Source organism: Girardinichthys multiradiatus, chromosome 15 (assembly GCF_021462225.1).
Source record: "Girardinichthys multiradiatus isolate DD_20200921_A chromosome 15, DD_fGirMul_XY1, whole genome shotgun sequence".
NCBI lineage: Eukaryota > Metazoa > Chordata > Actinopteri > Cyprinodontiformes > Goodeidae > Girardinichthys > Girardinichthys multiradiatus.
The window spans coordinates 23351544-23369770 of NC_061808.1; the positions used below are offsets into that span (position 1 = coordinate 23351544).

The 18227-nt window shown below is 46.2% G+C and overlaps 1 pseudogene; it reads right to left on the reverse strand.

The window, feature by feature from the left end:
* Positions 1 to 259: 259 nt before the first annotated feature.
* LOC124882489 overlaps positions 260 to 18227 on the reverse strand; it is a 58385-nt pseudogene continuing 40417 nt past the window's right edge.

Genomic DNA, 18227 nt, shown 5'->3' on the forward strand with positions numbered 1-18227 from the left:
ACTGGGGACCTCTGTCAGATAAGATCTCTTGAGGGATGCCGTGGAGCCGAAACAAGTGCTTGACCAGCGGTTTTGCCGTTTGGAGGGCAGAAGGCAGCTTTCGTAGCGGGATGAGGTGACAAGCCTTTGAGAAGTGATCAATGATGGTAGGGATGGCGGTCATGCCACCGGAACATGGTAGGCCTGTCACGAAATCTATGGCGATGTGGGACCAGGGCCGTGAAGGGGTACTCAGCGGCTGTAATAAGCCCGCTGAAGGTCAGTTGGAGGTCTTATTCCTGGCACAGGGCACACAAGCAGCAATGTAGTCCCTCACATCTCGGTGCAAGGTAGGCCACCAGTACCTCCTGGTGATCGAGGCTATAGTTCGGCTGGCCCCGGGATGAGTGGCGAATCTGGCCGAATGGAACCAGCCAATCAGACGGGATCGTACGGAAAGAGGAACATAGAGGGGGCCCACTGGTCCGTTATCAGGCCCCGGGTCATCAGAAAGGGCTCGCCGCACGCTCTCCTCTATCTCCCAGGTTAATGCACCGACAGTACAGCTGGGAGGTAGAATAGGAAATAAAGATCCTTCTAAAAAAATTAGCATATTGTGATAAAGTTCATTATCATTTTCCATAATGTCATGATGAAAATTTAACATTCATATATTTTAGATTCATTGCACGCTAACTGAAATATTTCAGGTCTTTTATTGTCTTAATACGGATGATTTTGGCATACAGCTCATGAAAACCCAAACTTCCTATCTCACAAAATTAGCATATTATTAAAAGGGTCTCTAAACGAGCTATGAACCTAATCATCTGAATCAACGAGTTAACTCTAAACACCTGCAAAAGATTCCTGAGGCCTTTAAATCTCCCAGCCTGGTTTATCACTCAAAACCCCAATCATGGGTAAGACTGCCGACCTGACTGCGGTCCAGAAGGCCACTATTGACACCCTCAAGCAAGAGGGTAAGACACAGAAAGAAATTTCTGAACAAATAGGCTGTTCCCAGAGTGCTGTATCAAGGCACCTCAGTGGGAAGTCTGTGGGAAGGAAAAAGTGTGGCAGAAAACGCTGCACAACGAGAAGAGGTGACCGGACCCTGAGGAAGATTGTTGAGAAGGGCCTATTCCAGACCTTGGGGGACCTGCGGAAGCAGTGGACTGAGTCTGGAGTAGAAACATCCAGAGCCACCATGCACAGGCGTGTGCAGGAAATGGGCTACAGGTGCCGCATTCCCCAGGTCAAGCTACTTTTGAACCAGAAACAGCGGCAGAAGCGCCTGACCTGGGCTACAGAGGAGCAGCACTGGACTGTTGCTCAGTGGTCCAAAGTACTTTTTTCGGTAGAAAGCAAATTCTGCATGTCATTCGGAAATCAAGGTGCCAGAGTCTGGAGGAAGACTGGGGAGAAGGAGATGCCAAATGCCAGAAGTCCAGTGTCAAGTACCCACAGTCAGTGATGGTCTGGGGTGCCGTGTCAGCTGCTGGTGTTGGTCCACTGTGTTTTATCAAGGGCAGGGTCAATGCAGCTAGCTATCAGGAGATTTTGGAGCACTTCATGCTTCCATCTGCTGAAAACTTTATGGAGATGAAGATTTCGTTTTTCAGCACGACCTGGCACCTGCTCACAGTGCCAAAACCACTGGTAAATGGTTTACTGACCATGGTATCACTGTGCTCAATTGGCCTGCCAACTCTCCTGACCTGAACCCCATAGAGAATCTGTGGGATATTGTGAAGAGAACGTTGAGAGACTCAAGACCCAACACTCTGGATGAGCTAAAGGCCGCTATCGAAGCATCCTGGGCTTCCATAAGACCTCAGCAGTGCCACAGGCTGATTGCCTCCATGCCACGCCGCACTGAAGCAGTCATTTCTGCAAAAGGATTCCCGACCAAGTATTGAGTGCATAACTGTACATGATTATTTGAAGGTTGACGTTGTTTGTATTAAAAACACTTTTCTTTTATTGGTCGGATGAAATATGCTAATTTTGTGAGATAGGAATTTTGGGTTTTCATGAGCTGTATGCCAAAATCATCCGTATTAAGACAATGAAATATATGATCCAAGATGGCGCCGCAGATGGTCGCCTCGGTTGGTGCGCATTGTTTTGTTTTGTTTTTTGCTTTAAAACGGTCTTCTGTGATGGTACCCGGAGCTCTCTCACCAGAGAAGAACTCATGAACATCAGGGCTACTACACCAGAGGAGTTATTTCCAACTTTTCTGCCTACTGCTCTGGAATTTTTGGACATTCTGGTCAAAGGTGCGTTCACCTTTGTTCACGCAGTGAAACGCCGGAAGAGAGGGAAACGGGCTGGGGTGCTGGTACGTCTTCGCCAGCGTGGACTACGAACACCGTTACCTGGAATATTTCTCTCTAACGTGTGCTCACTTCCCAACAAAATGGAGGAACTACAACTGCTGTTGGGGAAAAACAGGGACTTTTATTCATCGGCAGTTTTGTACTTCACGGAGACGTGGCTGTGTGGATTAATACCGGACTCTGCGCTGCAGCTGGCAGGATTCCAGCTCTACAGAACGGACAGAGACACGGAACTTTCCGGCAAAGCGAAAGGTGGAGGAATCTGTTTTTACCTCAACAGTGGTTGGTGCAACGACGTGACAGTGATTCAGCAGCACTGTTCTCCAGACCTGGAAGCCTTCATCATAAACTGTAAGCCTTTCTATTCCCCCCGTGAGTTCGCTTCGTTCATCCTGGTCGGTGTTTACATCCCGCCGCAAGCTAACGTGCAGGGCCAAGGACCACAGGGCTTAATGACTTCAGACCCGTCGCCCTGACCTCTGTGGTGATGAAGTCCTTTGAGCGCCTTGTGCTCTCACACCTAAAAGACATCACCGACCCCCTCCTGGACCCCCTGCAGTTTGCCTACAGAGCCAACAGGTCTGTAGATGATGCAGTCAACCTAGCCCTTCACTTCATCCTCCGGCACCTGGACTCCACAGGAACCTATGCCAGGATCCTGTTTGTGGATTTCAGCTCTGCCTTCAACACCATCGTCCCAGTTCTGCTACAGGAGAAGCTCTCCCAGCTGAGTGTGCCCGACTCCACCTGCAGGGGGATCACTGACTTCCTGTCTGACAGGAAGCAGCGGGTGAGGCTGGGGAAGCACGTCTCTGACTCCCTGACCATCAGCACCGGTTCCCCCCAAGGCTGTGTTCTCTCTCCTCTGCTCTTCTCCCTGTACACCAACAGCTGCACCTCCAGTCACCAGTCTGTCAAGCTTCTGAAGTCTGCGGACGACACCACCCTGATCGGACTCATCTCTGATGGTGACGAGTCTGCGTACAGATGGGAGGTGGACCATCTGTTGGACTGGTGCAGCCAGAACAACCTTGAGCTCAACGCTCTAAAGACAGTAGAGATGGTTGTGGACTTCAGGCAGAACCCAGCCCCACCTGCCCCCATCACCCTCTGTGACTCCACAATTGACACTGTGGAATCTTTCCGCTTCCTGGGAACCATCATCTCCCAGGATCTCAAGTGGGAGCCAAACATCAGCTCCCTCATCAAGAAAGCCCAGCAGAGGATGTTCTTCCTGCGGCAGCTGAAGAAATTCAACCTGCCAAAGACTATGATGGTGCACTTCTACACAGCCATCATTGAGTCCATCCTCACCTCCTCCATCACCATCTGGTACGCCGCTGCTACAGCCAAGGATAAGGGCAGGCTGCAGCGTGTCATTCGGTCTGCTGAGAAGGTGATTGGCTGCAGTCTACTGTCGCTCCAGGAACTGTACACCTCCAGGACCCTGAAGCGGGCAGGGAAGATTCTGGCTGATCCCTCCCACCCCGGTCACAGACTCTTTGAGACTCTCCCCTCTGGCAGGAGGCTGCGGTCCATCCGGACCAAAACCTCACGCCACAAGAACAGTTTTTTCCCATCTGCCACCAGCCTGGTTAACAAAGCCCGGAAACCACCCTGACACTCTCCCTTTCCCCCACACCTCCCCTTTTTTGCTGACAGGACACCTGTAACCTGTAACTTTATGCGTTACATTAACGCTCAGCATGGACTCCTGCTTTACTTGCACTGCCATACTTGCACAATGATCACCTGCACTGTTGTATTGCTCTTGCATCTTATACTGCTCTATATTTACTCTCACTCACTTAAAACTGTGCACATATATTTATATTATATTGTAGATATGTTTATACTGTTTAATTTGTACTGTATTGCACCGACTATGCCAAAACAAATTCCTTGTATGTCCAAAACGTACTTGGCAATAAAGCTTTTCTGATTCTGATTCTGAAAGACCTGAAATATTTCAGTTAGTGTGCAATGAATCTAAAATATATGAATGTTAAATTTTCATCATTACATTATAGAAAGTAATGAACTTTATCACAATATGCTAATTTTTTGAGAAGGACCTGTATTTCTTTCTCTGAATCATCATGACCGAACTGACGTGAGAGCGTGTCAGGCTTGGTGTTCTTAGATCCGGGCCTAAAAGAAATATACAAATTAAAACGGGAGAAAAACAACGACCAACGTGACTGATGTGAGTTAAGACGTTTGGCAGACTGGATGTAAGACAAGTTTTTGTAGTCTGTCCATACCAGTACGGGATGTTCAGTGCCCTCCAGCCAGTGACGCCGTTCCTCCAGCGCCAGCTTGATGGCCAACAACTCTCTGTCGCCCACGTCGTAGTTCTGTTCTGTTCAACCGCAGACAGGCGGCGGGAGAAAAAGGTACAAGGGTGGAGTCTCCCATCCAGGTCCGAGCGCTAGGAGACTACCGTCCCTGCTCCGGTGTCCGAGGCGTCCACCTCCACAACAAACCGCTTACTGGTGTCCGGGTAGATGAGCAACGGGGGCCTTGGAGAATCGGTTCTTGAGTCTGGAGAAGGCTGCGTTGGCCTCAGTGGTCCAGATGTACGGTACCTTGGATGAAGGGAGGGCGGTTAAAGGTCTGGCCACCTGGCTGTAGGTCTGTATGAAGCCTTGGTAGAAGTTAGAAAAGCCGAGGAACCACTGCAGTTGTTTTCTTGAATCAGGTCTAGGCCAGTCCTAGACAGCTCTGATCTTCTCCACATCAGCGCGAACCTGTCCACCCTTGAGAATTAGCCCCAAGAAGCTGATGGATGCCTGATGAAAGTCACACTTCTCAGCCTTCACAAAAAGTTGATTCTCCAGCAGACGTTGGAGAACCAGGCGGACATGCCGGCGGTGATTAGCCAGGTTCCTGGAGTAAATTAAAATGTCATCCAAATAAACAAAAACAAAGGTGTTCAAATAGTCTCTTAAAACGTCATTGACCAGGGCCTGGAAGACCGCTGGGGCATTGCATAAGCCGAATGGCATAACCAGGTGCTCAAATTGTCCCACTGGCGTCTTGAAGGCGATCTTCCACTCGTCTCCCTGGCAGATACGTACAAGGTGATAGGCGTTTCTAAGATCTAGTTTGGTGAAGATGGTGGCATCCTCTACAGGTTCCAAGGCTGAAGAGAGTAACGGTAATGGGTATTTGTTTTTAACTGTTATGGCATTTAGGCCTGTATAATAGATACACGGCTGGAGACTGCCGTCCTTTTTCCCTACAGAGAAGAACCCTGCCCCCAGAGGTGAAAACGAGGGGCGAATAATTCCAGCAGCTAGCGGGTCAGCTATGTATTTCTCCATAACTAATCGTTCAGGCTGAGAGATTCTAAATAAACCACTAGTGGGTAACGGGGCCCCGGCAAAAGCTCAATAGCACAGTCGTACGGGCGGTGACTAGGCAACGATAATGCTCGGGTCTTACTAAAAACCTGTCGAAGGTCATGGAATTCGGGTGGAACCCGGGCTAAATCCCTGAGTTCAGCCAGGTTTAGGTGTGGATTGTGTTCCCGCAACCAGGGGAAACCCAGGACCAGGGTGCTTTGTGAGACCGGGAAAACGTGTAGGGAGATGAGTTCTCTATGGTTTCCAGATAAAACTAACTCTAAAGGCTTAGTACAGTGGGTGATTCTGTGCAATGTCTGCCTGTCCAGAGCCAGGACCATGCGTGGCGTGGGCAACTGCTCTACTTCTAAGTGAAGCTGGGTAACTAAGGTCTGATCTATCACGTTCAAATCACTGCCTGAATCCAACAGGGCCGTTAAAGGCACATAGTCCTGATCTAATATTAGCTTGGCAGGTGACGTAAATCTAGGGGCCTTAAGATCTACGTTCCGGCCCGCTGTTTCCCCCCTATAACCGGCCGAGCAGGACAAACTGAGACCACATGAGTGGAAGAACCACAGTAAAAACACTAGTGAGCCTCACGACGGCACTGCCGTTCGTCAGGAGACAGCCGCGCCCTACCCAATGGGCTCAGGGTCAGTATAGTTAGTGGCTGTGGGAACAGCGGAGGAGCATGGTGGGGATGATTGCATGGTTCGTTGTACGACCCGCTCTACATGGGTGGTCCTCCTCTCTCTCATCCTGGTGTCCAAACGGATCGCCAAGGCTATATATAGGCAACCAAGGTGGCGCCGACGATGGCAGCCTCGGAGCTTCGCTCTCTCTTTGTTTTTGTATTTTGTGTGTTTTTATGTTTTTCGAGCCACAGTACTGTGGTGTCGGGCCACAATCCTGTGCAAAAACCTGTGCCTGGGAGGAGTTCGGTAAGGCCATGGAGAAGGACTACTGGTTGGCCTTGAAGCAATTCTGGCAAACTCTGGCACCTTAGTAGGGGGAAGCAGTGCTTCGCCAACACTGTTTAAAGTTTACAGTGGGGGTTGGAAGCTGCTGACATCAACAGGGGAGATTATTGAGCGTTGGAGTATTTCGAGGATCTCCTCAATCCTGCCGTCATGCATTCCCTGGTGGAAGCAGAGGCTGGGGACTCGGAGTTAGATTCTTTCATAACTCAGGCTGAAGTCACCGGGGTGGTTAAAAAGCTCCATGGTGGCAGGGTTTGGGGGGTGGATGAGATCTGCCCTGAGTACCTCAAGTCTCTGGATTTTGTGGGGCTGTCATGGCTGATACTCCTCTTCCACATCGCGTGGCAGTCGGGGACAGTGCCTCTGGACTGGCAGGCTGGGGTGGTGGTCCCCCTTCACAAGAAGGGTGACCAGAGGGTGTGTTCCAACTACAGGGGGATCACACTCCTCAGCCTCCCTGGTAAGGCCTACGCCAGGGTATTGGAGAGGAGACTGTGTCCCTCGTGGTGCCCTGTGGGCGGTGCTCCAGGAGTATGGAATCGGGGGCCCTTTATTAGGGGCCATCAGGTCTCTGTACAAGCGGAGCAGGATTATGGTAGCCATTGCCAGGACTAAGTCGGACCTGTTCCTGGTGTATGTTCGACTCCGGCTGGGCTGCCCTTTGTCAACAGTCCAGTTCATAACTTTTATGGACAGGATTTCTAGGTGCAGCCAAGGGCCAGAGGGGGTCTGGTTTGGGGACCAGTGGATTTCGTCTCTTCTTTTTGCAAATGACGTGGTCCTGCTGGCCACCTCTAGCCAAGACCTACAGCATGCACTGGGGTGGTTTGTAGCCAAGTGTGAAGCAGCTGGGATGAAGATCAGCTCCTCCAAGTCCGAGGCCATGGTTCTCGACCGGAAAAGGGTGGCTTGTCCTCTTCAGGTTGGAGGGGAGTTCCTGCCTTAAGTGGAGGAGTTCAAGTATCTCGGGGTCTTGTTCACGAGTGAGGGAAGAATTGGGGCACTGTGCCGGTCCATTGTGGTGATGAGAGAGCAGAGCTGAAAAGCGAAGCTCTCGATTTACCGGTCGGTCTACGTTCCTAACCTCATCTATGGCCGTGAACTTTGGGTCATGACTGAAAGAACAAGATCCCGGATACAAGCGGCTGAAATGAGCTTCCAGGCATCTATACCGGATGCCTCCTGGACACCTTCCTCAGGAGGTGTTCCAGGCATGTCGCACCGGGAGGAGGCCCAGGGTATGGCCCAGGACACGCTGGAGGGACTATGTCTCTCGGCTGGCCTGGGAAGGCCTTGGGCTCCCCCCAGAGGAGCTGGAGGAGGTGTCTGGGGAGAGGTACGTCTGGGTGTCTCTGCTGAGTCTACTGCCCCCACAACCTGGTCCTGGATAAAGCGAAAGACGACGGGGAAAATAACGATGAAAATTTTAGCTCATGGACAGAAAAAGCTATGAACCATTTTTTGACTATAAATAAAAACACAGCACACTTCGCTTCTTCACGAGTACAGTGGGTAAGACGGTTGATAGTAAGTCTGGAGCAAATATATTAAATATATTTTTTCTAAAATTTTGATAAATCCCAGACTATTTTAGAATAAATGAGTAACATTTCAATGGTTAATAGATAATTTAAAGTAAACATACTAGAAGAAAATAACCAATAACTTTGTAACTTTTATGTATATTTTAATGTCTAGCTATTTGACATCTGGGGTGACATCTGACAAGTTAATAAATCCCGCCTGCTAATGAATCTTCTATGGGAGCTTTGTTGAACGCCTCCTCCCCTCCTGAACTCAACCTTCAAGTGCTTCTCTTTTAAATACCACAGAAACATTAAAATATTGTTTTAGAAAGCTATTTCTCCTCATTGAAACACTGGGGAGCCTTTTAAGAATGTTCGGTTCAACTGTTATTAGAAAAGATGGTTATGGACCTCATTTAATGGGCATCAGATTTAGGCATTAATTATCCTTGTGGTATTTTCTGAAGCAGCAGTGGTAGAATCATATTATTAAGCTTTTGTGTCGGTGAAAGAAAGGACACTGATCAACCACAGACGTACAAGCCAGAGTACAGATTTTTGAGATTGATGACTTTTTATAGCATCAGTATTGTACACAAGTGGCTGTAGCAAATAAGTAATTTAAAGAAGCCAAACATCAGTTACATTACATTTAGCCGATTTAGATTACATGCAGATCATAATGGTGCATTTAATTACTCTAAGAAAAGGTTGTCCCAAACTGCTGAAGAGTCACACATTAACCCTAGATTACTCGTACTCGTACTCGTCGTCTTCCGCTTTATCCGGGACTGGGTCGCGGGGGCAGCAGACTCAGCAGAGACGCCCAGAAGTCCCTCTCCCCTGACACCTCTTCCAGCTCCTCCGGGGGGAGTCCAAGGTGTTCCCGGGCCAGCCGAGAGACATAGGAAGTGTCCTGGGCCTCCTCCCGGTGGGACGTTTCTTTAAACTTCGTCTTTGAGTTTAGTCAGTGTGTAAGATAAATAAATATACATACAAATGCAATCAAATCAAGACACAAATCAAATAAATAATTATGGAAAATGTTTTAAGTGCTACATTTCTGTGCATTTGACATAGTGTGGGGTAGTTTTTTCTTTCCTACAAGAATGTCAGTCAGTCAGTCATTTTCTACTGCTTATTCCATAGTGGGTCATGGGGGAGCTGGTGCCTATCTCCAGTCTATGGGCGAGAGGCAGGGTACACCCTGGACAAGTCGCCAGTCCATCACAGGGCAACACACAAACAACCATGCACACACTCATTCATACACCTAAGGGCAATTTAGAGTGACCAATTAACCTAACAGGCATGTCTTTGGACTGTGGGAGGAAGCCGGAGTACCCGGTGAGAACCCATGCATGCACAGGGAAAACATGCAAACTCCATGCAGAAAGACCCCCGGTCGGGAATTGAACCCAGGACCTTCTTGCTGCAAGGCAACAGTGCTACCGTTTTCACAAAATAACAAATAGATTAAAAAACTTCAGACAAACTATCTTTGAACCTTCTGTTTCAAAGAATATAACCATAACTATTCATCGTCTTCTGCTTTATCCGGGACCGGGTTGCGGGGGCAGCAGACTCAGCAGAGACACCCAGACGTACCTCTCCCCAGACACCTCCTGAAGCAGCTCCAGGGGGAGCCCAAGGCACTCCCAGGCCAGCCGAGAGACATAGTCCCACCAGCGTGTCCTGGGCCGTCCCCTGGGCCTCTTCCCAGTAGGACGTGCCTGGAACACCTCCCAAGGAAGGCGTTCAGGAGGCATCCGGTATAGATGCCCGAGCCACCTCAACTGGCTCCTCTCGATGTGGAGAAGCAGCGGCTCTATTCCGAGCCCCTCCCAGATGGCCGAGCTCCTCACCCTATCTCTAAGGGAGTGCTCGACCACCCTACGGAGGAAGCTCATTTCAGCCGCTTGTATCTGGGATCTCGTTCTTTCGGTCATGACCCAAAGTTCATGGCAATAGGTGAGGGTAGGAACGTAGACCGACTGGTAAATCGAGAGCTTCGCTTTTCGGCTCAGCTCTCTCTTCACCACTACGGACTGGCACAGTGCCCCCATTACTGTGGCAGCCGCACCGATCTGTCTGTCGATCTCCCGCTCCATTCTTCCCTCACTTGTGAACAAGACCCCGAGATACTTAAACTCCTCCACTTGAGGCAGGACCTCCCCTCCAACCTGAAGAGGACAAGCCACCCTTTTCCGGTCAAGAACCATGGCCTCGGACTTGGAGGAGCTGATCTTCATCCCAGCCGCTTCACACTCAGCTGCGAACCGCCCCAGTGCATGCTGTAGGTCTTGGCTAGATGGGGCCAGCAGGACAACGTCATCTGCAAAAAGAAGAGATGAAATCCTCTGGTCCCCAAACCAGACCCCCTCCGGCCCTTGGCTGCGCCTAGAAATCCTGTCCATAAAAGTTATGAACAGGACCGGTGACAAAGGGCAGCCCTGCCGGAGTCCAACATGCACCGGGAACAAGTCCGACTTAGTGTCGGTAATGCGAACCAAACTCCTGCTCTGCTTGTACAGAGACCGGATGGCCCCTAGTAAAGAGCCACCGATTCCATACTCCTGGAGCACCCCCCACAGGGCATCACGAGGGACACAGTCGAATGCTTTCTCCAGGTCCACAAAACACATGTGGACCGGTTGGGCAAACTCCCATGAACCCTCGAGTACCCTGTAGAGGGTATAGAGCTGGTCCAGTGTCCCACGGCTGGGACGAAAACCACACTGCTCCTCCTGAAGCCGGGGTTCGACTATCGGCTGGACTTTCCTCTCCAATACCCTGGCGTAGGCCTTACCAGGGAGGCTGAGGAGTGTGATCCCCCTGTAGTTGGAACACACCCTCCGGTCACCCTTCTTATGAAGGGGGACCACCACCCCAGTCTGCCAATCCAAAGGCACTGTCCCCGTCCCCCACGCAACCATGACAGCCCCACAACATCCAAAGACTTGAGGTACTCAGGGCGGATCTCATGCAACCCCAAAGCCTTGCCACCGCGGAGTTTTTTAACCACCTCGGTGAATTCAGCCTGGGTGATGAAAGAGTCCAACCCCGAGTCCCCAGCCTCTGTTTCCACCAGGGAATGCGTGATGGCAAGATTGAGGAGATCCTCGAAGTACTCCTTCCACCGGTCGATAATGTCCCCAGTCGAGGTCAGCAGATCCCCACCCCCACTGTAAACAGTGTTGGCAAAGCACTGCTTCCCCCTCCTGAGGCGCCGGACGGTTTGCCAGAATTGCTTCGGGGCCAACCGGTAGTCCTTCTCCATGGCCTCACCGAACTCCTCCCAGGTCCGAGTTTTTGCCTCTGCCACCGCCTGGGCCGCGACACGCTTGGCCCCACGGTACCCGTCAGCCGCCTCAGGAGTCCCACAAGCCAACCACAGCCGATAGGACTCCTTCTTCAGCTTGACAGCGTCCCTTACTGCCGGTGTCCACCACCGGGTTCGGGGATTGCCTAACCCTAGATTAATGGACCAAAACTATTGTAAATATTTAAAGCCTCTTAGCAAAACAATTAACCATTTTGCTGTGGGAAATTTTATATACATGTTATTTTTTATTGTTATTCAGGAAATACATACAGCAGCAAACTGTTCTTTGGGTGCTTTGCACCTTATTAGATTGTATGGACAATGGATGATGATCTAAAGCATGCTAGCAAGTCCACCTTTAAAAAGGGGCTTTTTGAGTGGCCTAGCTAAAACCAGGACTTAAATTCGGTTGAGATACTGTAATAAGGCCCTTCATGCTCAATAACACTCTAGTCTGGTGGATTTAAACAATTCTACAAAGAAGAGTGGGCTGAAATTCCTCAATGAGAATGTGAAAGACTGATTCACAGCCATCTTTATATCAACTGTGATTTGATGGTAGTTGACAGGTTTACCTGGCTCTACTTTCATGTAGAGCCAGGTTATTATGGACAGTCAGTTTTGCTTATTAAATTAAATAATTCAAAGAAAACTAAACTAGCATTTATCTAGATTATTTTTGATATCAAAACATGTTTGAAAATCTGAACATTTAAATGAACAATTAAACAGTTAGATGTGAAAAAAAAGCAAAACCGAAGAAATCTGTAAGTGGGCAAATAGTTTTTCAAGTAGTGTAGCACATATTTTCTGTTTTAGAATGAACCTTCAAAGGCAGTGTTGAAATGATGCATTGTTAAATTTAGGTCATTATATAGATTCTGTAGGTTTGCGCCTTAAAAGAAAAAAAAAAAACATTCACTGGCAACCACGTCTTTTTGGACATGTTCTGAATACAGCATACAAACACATTCACACACAAACACCATGACCATAAGTTCTGACTGACAGCAGACATGTTATGAATCAAGACTGTGAAGGGAGTGTGGCCACTGTTTTTACTCCTGCAGAAGTAAAAAGGGGAATAATGAAAGGAATGTCATGTACCTGTGGGAGGTCAATATCGACACAGCTCTAGCTCAGGAAATGGCTTGCCTGAGGAGCAGAGTAGTTGTTTGGGGAGAAGCCAGATTGAGTACATGGCAGCTCAGTAGCAGTAATGCTGTTCTAAGCCTAAAGGCTCATGGTCCCCACCATCACTCCTCCGAGGAACCATGCTGAAGGTGCTTTGGTGTTTTTTGGGGCAGCAGAAATGTGTCTGTGATATTTGAGTTAGAAACAAATGGTTTCATAGAAGTTTCAAAGCAAGACAGTTCACAACAACAAATATCAACAATAGCAGCAGTAACTTAGTAGCAATTTTCAACAATATGTATTTGTTTGTAGTTGGATGCAAATGCTTGCAAAGGAAATATTGGTCTGAACCAAAAGAATAACTTAACAATAAAGGATCCCAAACAATTGCAAACTCACGATTTTTAATTACATTTATAGCTGTTGTCACGGATTTTAAACATTCTCTACATATTTATAAGTCTTGTGTCAGCATGCGATGAAAGAGTTTTTAGTTTAAATAATTAGGAAAAGGGACAAAAAATGCTAAGAGAATACATGTTTCTTAGGCAATTGTTATGCTATGAGGCTAATGAAATGCCAAATAACATAAACCTAAACAGTTTTTAGCATTTTTCATATAAGATTTTGTTATTACTTAATTTATTCCTTTTGATTTCCATGATGTACCAAAAACAGACAACCCACGCTTTAGTAATTATAACTGAGCTAAATCGGAAAGCATTTAGATTTTATACAGTGTATGCTAACATCTGGTTTAAACTGTAAGAATACAACACTAAACTCAAATTAGTTGGCCAGTAATACAATGGTTACTCAGTTATGTTTTCAGCTATTACATGGTAGTATTATCAATATTCTGCCCACATTTCCTCACAGTAAATATGCCCTGTTCAGCAATTCCCTTTTTGTTCACAAAAACAGTTCACAAAAACAGTTTAAAGGCTGTTCTGGCAATAATTTATGGGTTGGACCCAACTTCACTGCAGTCAAAAGATTTATTGCAGGGACAAGACACATTAGATCCAGTGTATACATTCCATTTTTGCTGTACTGTATTCCATTATCACAGCCAGTGAAGTTAGTAATGCATTTATTTAGATAAACCTGGCTCAGCCTCTCAAGCCTCATCTTAGTTTTTAGGCTTGGCTACTCATAGTTATAATGTAAGATGGAATTATTTGCCAAAGTGAAATATCACTTTAATCCACTCTGGTAGGGAGGAAGTTGCAAAACAAAGTGAGACTCTGTAAAAGTGTTTGGATGATATTTATTATTCCACTGCTTCAGAAAAAAAACATGGCAGACAACTCACTAAAAAGCCCTGTATGTTTTCTACTCCCCACACACGTGCACATTCACACTAACACAAACATGTTGATGTGCAGAAATGATGCATGGGTACCACATCAGTCTCAAAGTGGAAGCTGCTGGTTTTTCACTTTCAACTCCGAGTATGCACTCTGTCCACACAGGCAGAGCTGTGAGATCAGGATGCAGCTGCTGCTGTGCCAGGTATCAAGCTACCACTAAAGTCAACACAATAACTTAAAAAGGGAAATAGTCACTGCAGTGTCTTAAAATATCTAATCTAAGTAAGTGTATGAAGGGAAGAGATGCAAAGAGTAGGATACTACACTGTGATTAAAACATAATCTCCCCATGGTTGCACTATGTCTTGCTGCAGCCCTTAATGACCATGAAGCGGTGGTGTGGTCTGCATTCATATATCTGCCTTAATACTGATTTTTATGGCTTTACTGGTATTTTGTTCATTCATGTTATTGTTCATGCTGGCAGATGGAGAAAGACAACAGTAGCTGATTATGGCTCTGGCTATTGCACAATAACTGCTCTGTTAAAAAAATTTAAATGCCAACAATGAATCATTTAGAGTTTGTATGCTCCATGTGGGAGCCTGCAGCTTTGAGATTAGGTTCCTTGTCCTGCTGTAGAGGGCTGCCAGAGGATTCAACAGGGTCAAGGCTCCAAATGGTGCTAAATTGCAACTGATCATTTTAGCATAGGATGGAGAAGGGCCGTTGTCCCCTGAAAAGTAATCCTCTGTTACTTTAAACTCAAGAAAAACACCTACTTCGGTGTTCTGTGTGTAATTTTAGGTTTTTAACTGAATGCCTGCTGGCATTAATTTTAGCTTATTTTCATGTTGTTTTTACTGGATTCTTTTGGATTTTTTGCAGTCTGAGCCAGGTTGTTTAAAGATCATTGTGATGCCATGTACTGGTCCTTCTCAAAAAATTTGCATATTGTGATAAAGTTCATTATTTTCCATAATGTCATGATGAAAATTTAACATTCATATATTTTAGATTCATTGCACACTAACTGAAATATTTCAGGTCTTTCATTGTCTTAATACGGATGATTTTGGCATACAGCTCATGAAAACCCAAAATTCCTATCTCACAAAATTAGCATATCATTAAAAGGCTCTCTAAACGAGCTATGAACCTAATCATCTGAATCAACGAGTTAACTCTAAACACCTGCAAAAGATTCCTGAGGCCTTTAAAACTCCCAGCCTGGTTCATCACTCAAAACCCCAATCATGGGTAAGACTGCCGACCTGACTGCTGTCCAGAAGGCCGCTATTGACACCCTCAAGCAAGAGGGTAAGACACAGAAAGAAATTTCTGAACGAATAGGCTGTTCCCAGAGTGCTGTATCAAGGCACCTCAGTGGGAAGTCTGTGGGAAGGAAAAAGTGTGGCAGAAAACGCTGCACAACGAGAAGAGGTGACCGGACCCTGAGGAAGATTGTGGAGAAGGGCCGATTCCAGACCTTGGGGGACCTGCGGAAGCAGTGGACTGAGTCTGGAGTAGAAACATCCAGAGCCACCGTGCACAGGCGTGTGCAGGAAATGGGCTACAGGTGCCACATTCCCCAGTCCTGGGCTACAGAGAAGCAGCACTGGACTGTTGCTCAGTGGTCCAAAGTACTTTTTTGGATGAAAGCAAATTCTGCATGTCATTCGGAAATCAAGGTGCCAGAGTCTGGAGGAAGACTGGGGAGAAGGAAATGCTAAAATGCCAGAAGTCCAGTGTCAAGTACCCACAGTCAGTGATGGTCTGGGGTGCCGTGTCAGCTGCTGGTGTTGGTCCACTGTGTTTTATCAAGGGCAGGGTCAATGCAGGTAGCTATCAGGAGATTTTGGAGCACTTCTTGCTTCCATCTGCTGAAAAGCTTTATGGAGATGAAGATTTCATTTTTCAGCACGACCTGGCACCTGCTCACAGTGCCAAAACCACTGGTAAATGGTTTACTGACCATGGTATCACTGTGCTCAATTGGCCTGCCAACTCTCCTGACCTGAACCCCATAGAGAATCTGTGGGATATTGTGAAGAGAACGTTGAGAGACTCAAGACCCAACACTCTGGATGAGCTAAAGGCCGCTATCGAAGCATCCTGGGCCTCCATAAGACCTCAGCAGTGCCACAGGCTGATTGCCTCCATGCCACGCCACATTGAAGCAGTAATTTCTGCAAAAGGATTCCCGACCAAGTATTGAGTGCATAACTGTACATGATTATTTGAAGGTTGACGTTTTTTGTATTAAAAACATTTTCTTTTATTGGTCGGATGAAATATGCTAATTTTGTGAGATAGGAATTTTGGGTTTTCATGAGCTGTATGCCAAAATCATCCATATTAAGACAATAAAAGACTTGAAATATTTCAGTTAGTGTGCAATGAATCTAAAATATATGAATGTTAAATTTTCATCATTACATTATGGAAAATAATGAACTTTATCACAATATGCTAATATTTTGAGAAGGACCTGTATTATACTTTTTAAAGTTTTGTCACATCGATCACACAGGCACCAAATACGAGACAGCGCTTGATGCTTTACACAGTGAGCTTCCTTTCTGCACAGATGCATGCATGTAAAAGTTTTTTTTGATATCGTGAAATATGTAAAATAATATACAATGTGAAAAAGCTGCTTTAACTTTTTCATTTGTATTCTGAGACATACATGAGACTTTTTTCATCACTGTTGTAGATTCAACACTTGTAGATGTGACACCAACTTTACATTAAGGGCGAAGCTCAGTTTCTAATACAGAAACAGGTCATATTTCTCCCTCAGAGTTCTGAAGCTTCTGATAACAGCTACTTTTTTGCCTGCTTCAGTCCTTGATTCTGGTGACTCCCATAACTGTAAACTGTATGCTAAAGCTGACATGACATAATGAACACATTGCTTGTTGAATGTTTGTAAACTTTTGTTTTACTCTCCCCAATGTTTTACGCAAACATTTTAAGTAGGAAATTGTTCCTAATGTTTTGCCTGGTGAAATAAAATTTTAATAATAATAATTATAATAATAAAAAAAACATGCCTTCCTTAAATGTAAGGCGATATGCACACTGGATGAATCTGGTTTACAAGGCTCTTATTGGCTTGTTCCAACTTATTTGTGCACTATGGAGAACGGAAAGTTGTTAAGTCGTAAGATCAACTGAGATTTTGTATTTCTCTGCTCTTCATATTTGAACCGAAAGCTTTCAGTTTTTCTGCCCCCTCTGGATACAATGCCCTCCATTCTTAATTAAAACTGTCTGAACTTGTTTCACTGAAAGCAGTCTGTCTATCTTAAGAAACCGACAACAGAAATCCTTTGAACTGTGCCCTTGCTTTAAATCTTAAATTACTATTGTTTTAAAATTTGATGATGTTACTGTAACAATAACGTCTGCATTTTATTTTCTCAAACTGCTTGTACATATAATTTTTATTCTTTTATTTTTTTGCTATTGTTGGGACCACAGCCATGGTTACAACATGAAAGTCCAGTACAGACTTTTCTAGAACTTTCAAAATAAATTGCATTAACCTACTTCTGGCACAGCCAGGAAACGGGGTAACTGCGGACTTCCTGTGACGTCACTGTCCAAATAAAAGCACCGCTCTTGCTACACCCTGTCTCTTCCATCCGGACTCCGCTGCGAGGCTGGGAGGAGAGACAGCGCGCTAATGTCTCCTTGCTGGCAAACAGACATAACTCTTCAACTGGATCCAAGGGTGTCATACGATCATCGATCATATGCACAAAGTTAAGTACGAATGAATTGCTGTATGTGTATCCGGTATTCATTCAAGAACGGGAATAATTAAGGTACAAGTGTTGCCTGATTTTCTCTCTGAGGCTTACAGAAGCAAACTGTGTTCCAGAGAATTTCCTGCAGAGATGCTGTCTCTCCGACACCTAATGGAGTGGTTTCCCGGTCTCAAGGAGGACAACAGAGACCGCATCACCGTGGTAACGTGCAGTTTGGTCGGCCCGACAGAACAAGCCACCTACCACAGCTCTGGAGGTTAGCTGTAGCTAACCTTTTGTTCACATTGCATGGTAATGTTGCATCACTCTTTTGGTCATGGTTTTCAATCATCTTTAATCCACTTGTTCATATTGTACATAGCCCATTAGTCTTCGTTATTGTTTAATTCTGTTTGGTAGTTTAGTTGGATTGTTTTAGCATAGTAAAGAGTTTGTTGATTGAAATATGTTTGACTTTGAGTTGACTTATTTTTGTTAATAAATTCTTGCATTGTAA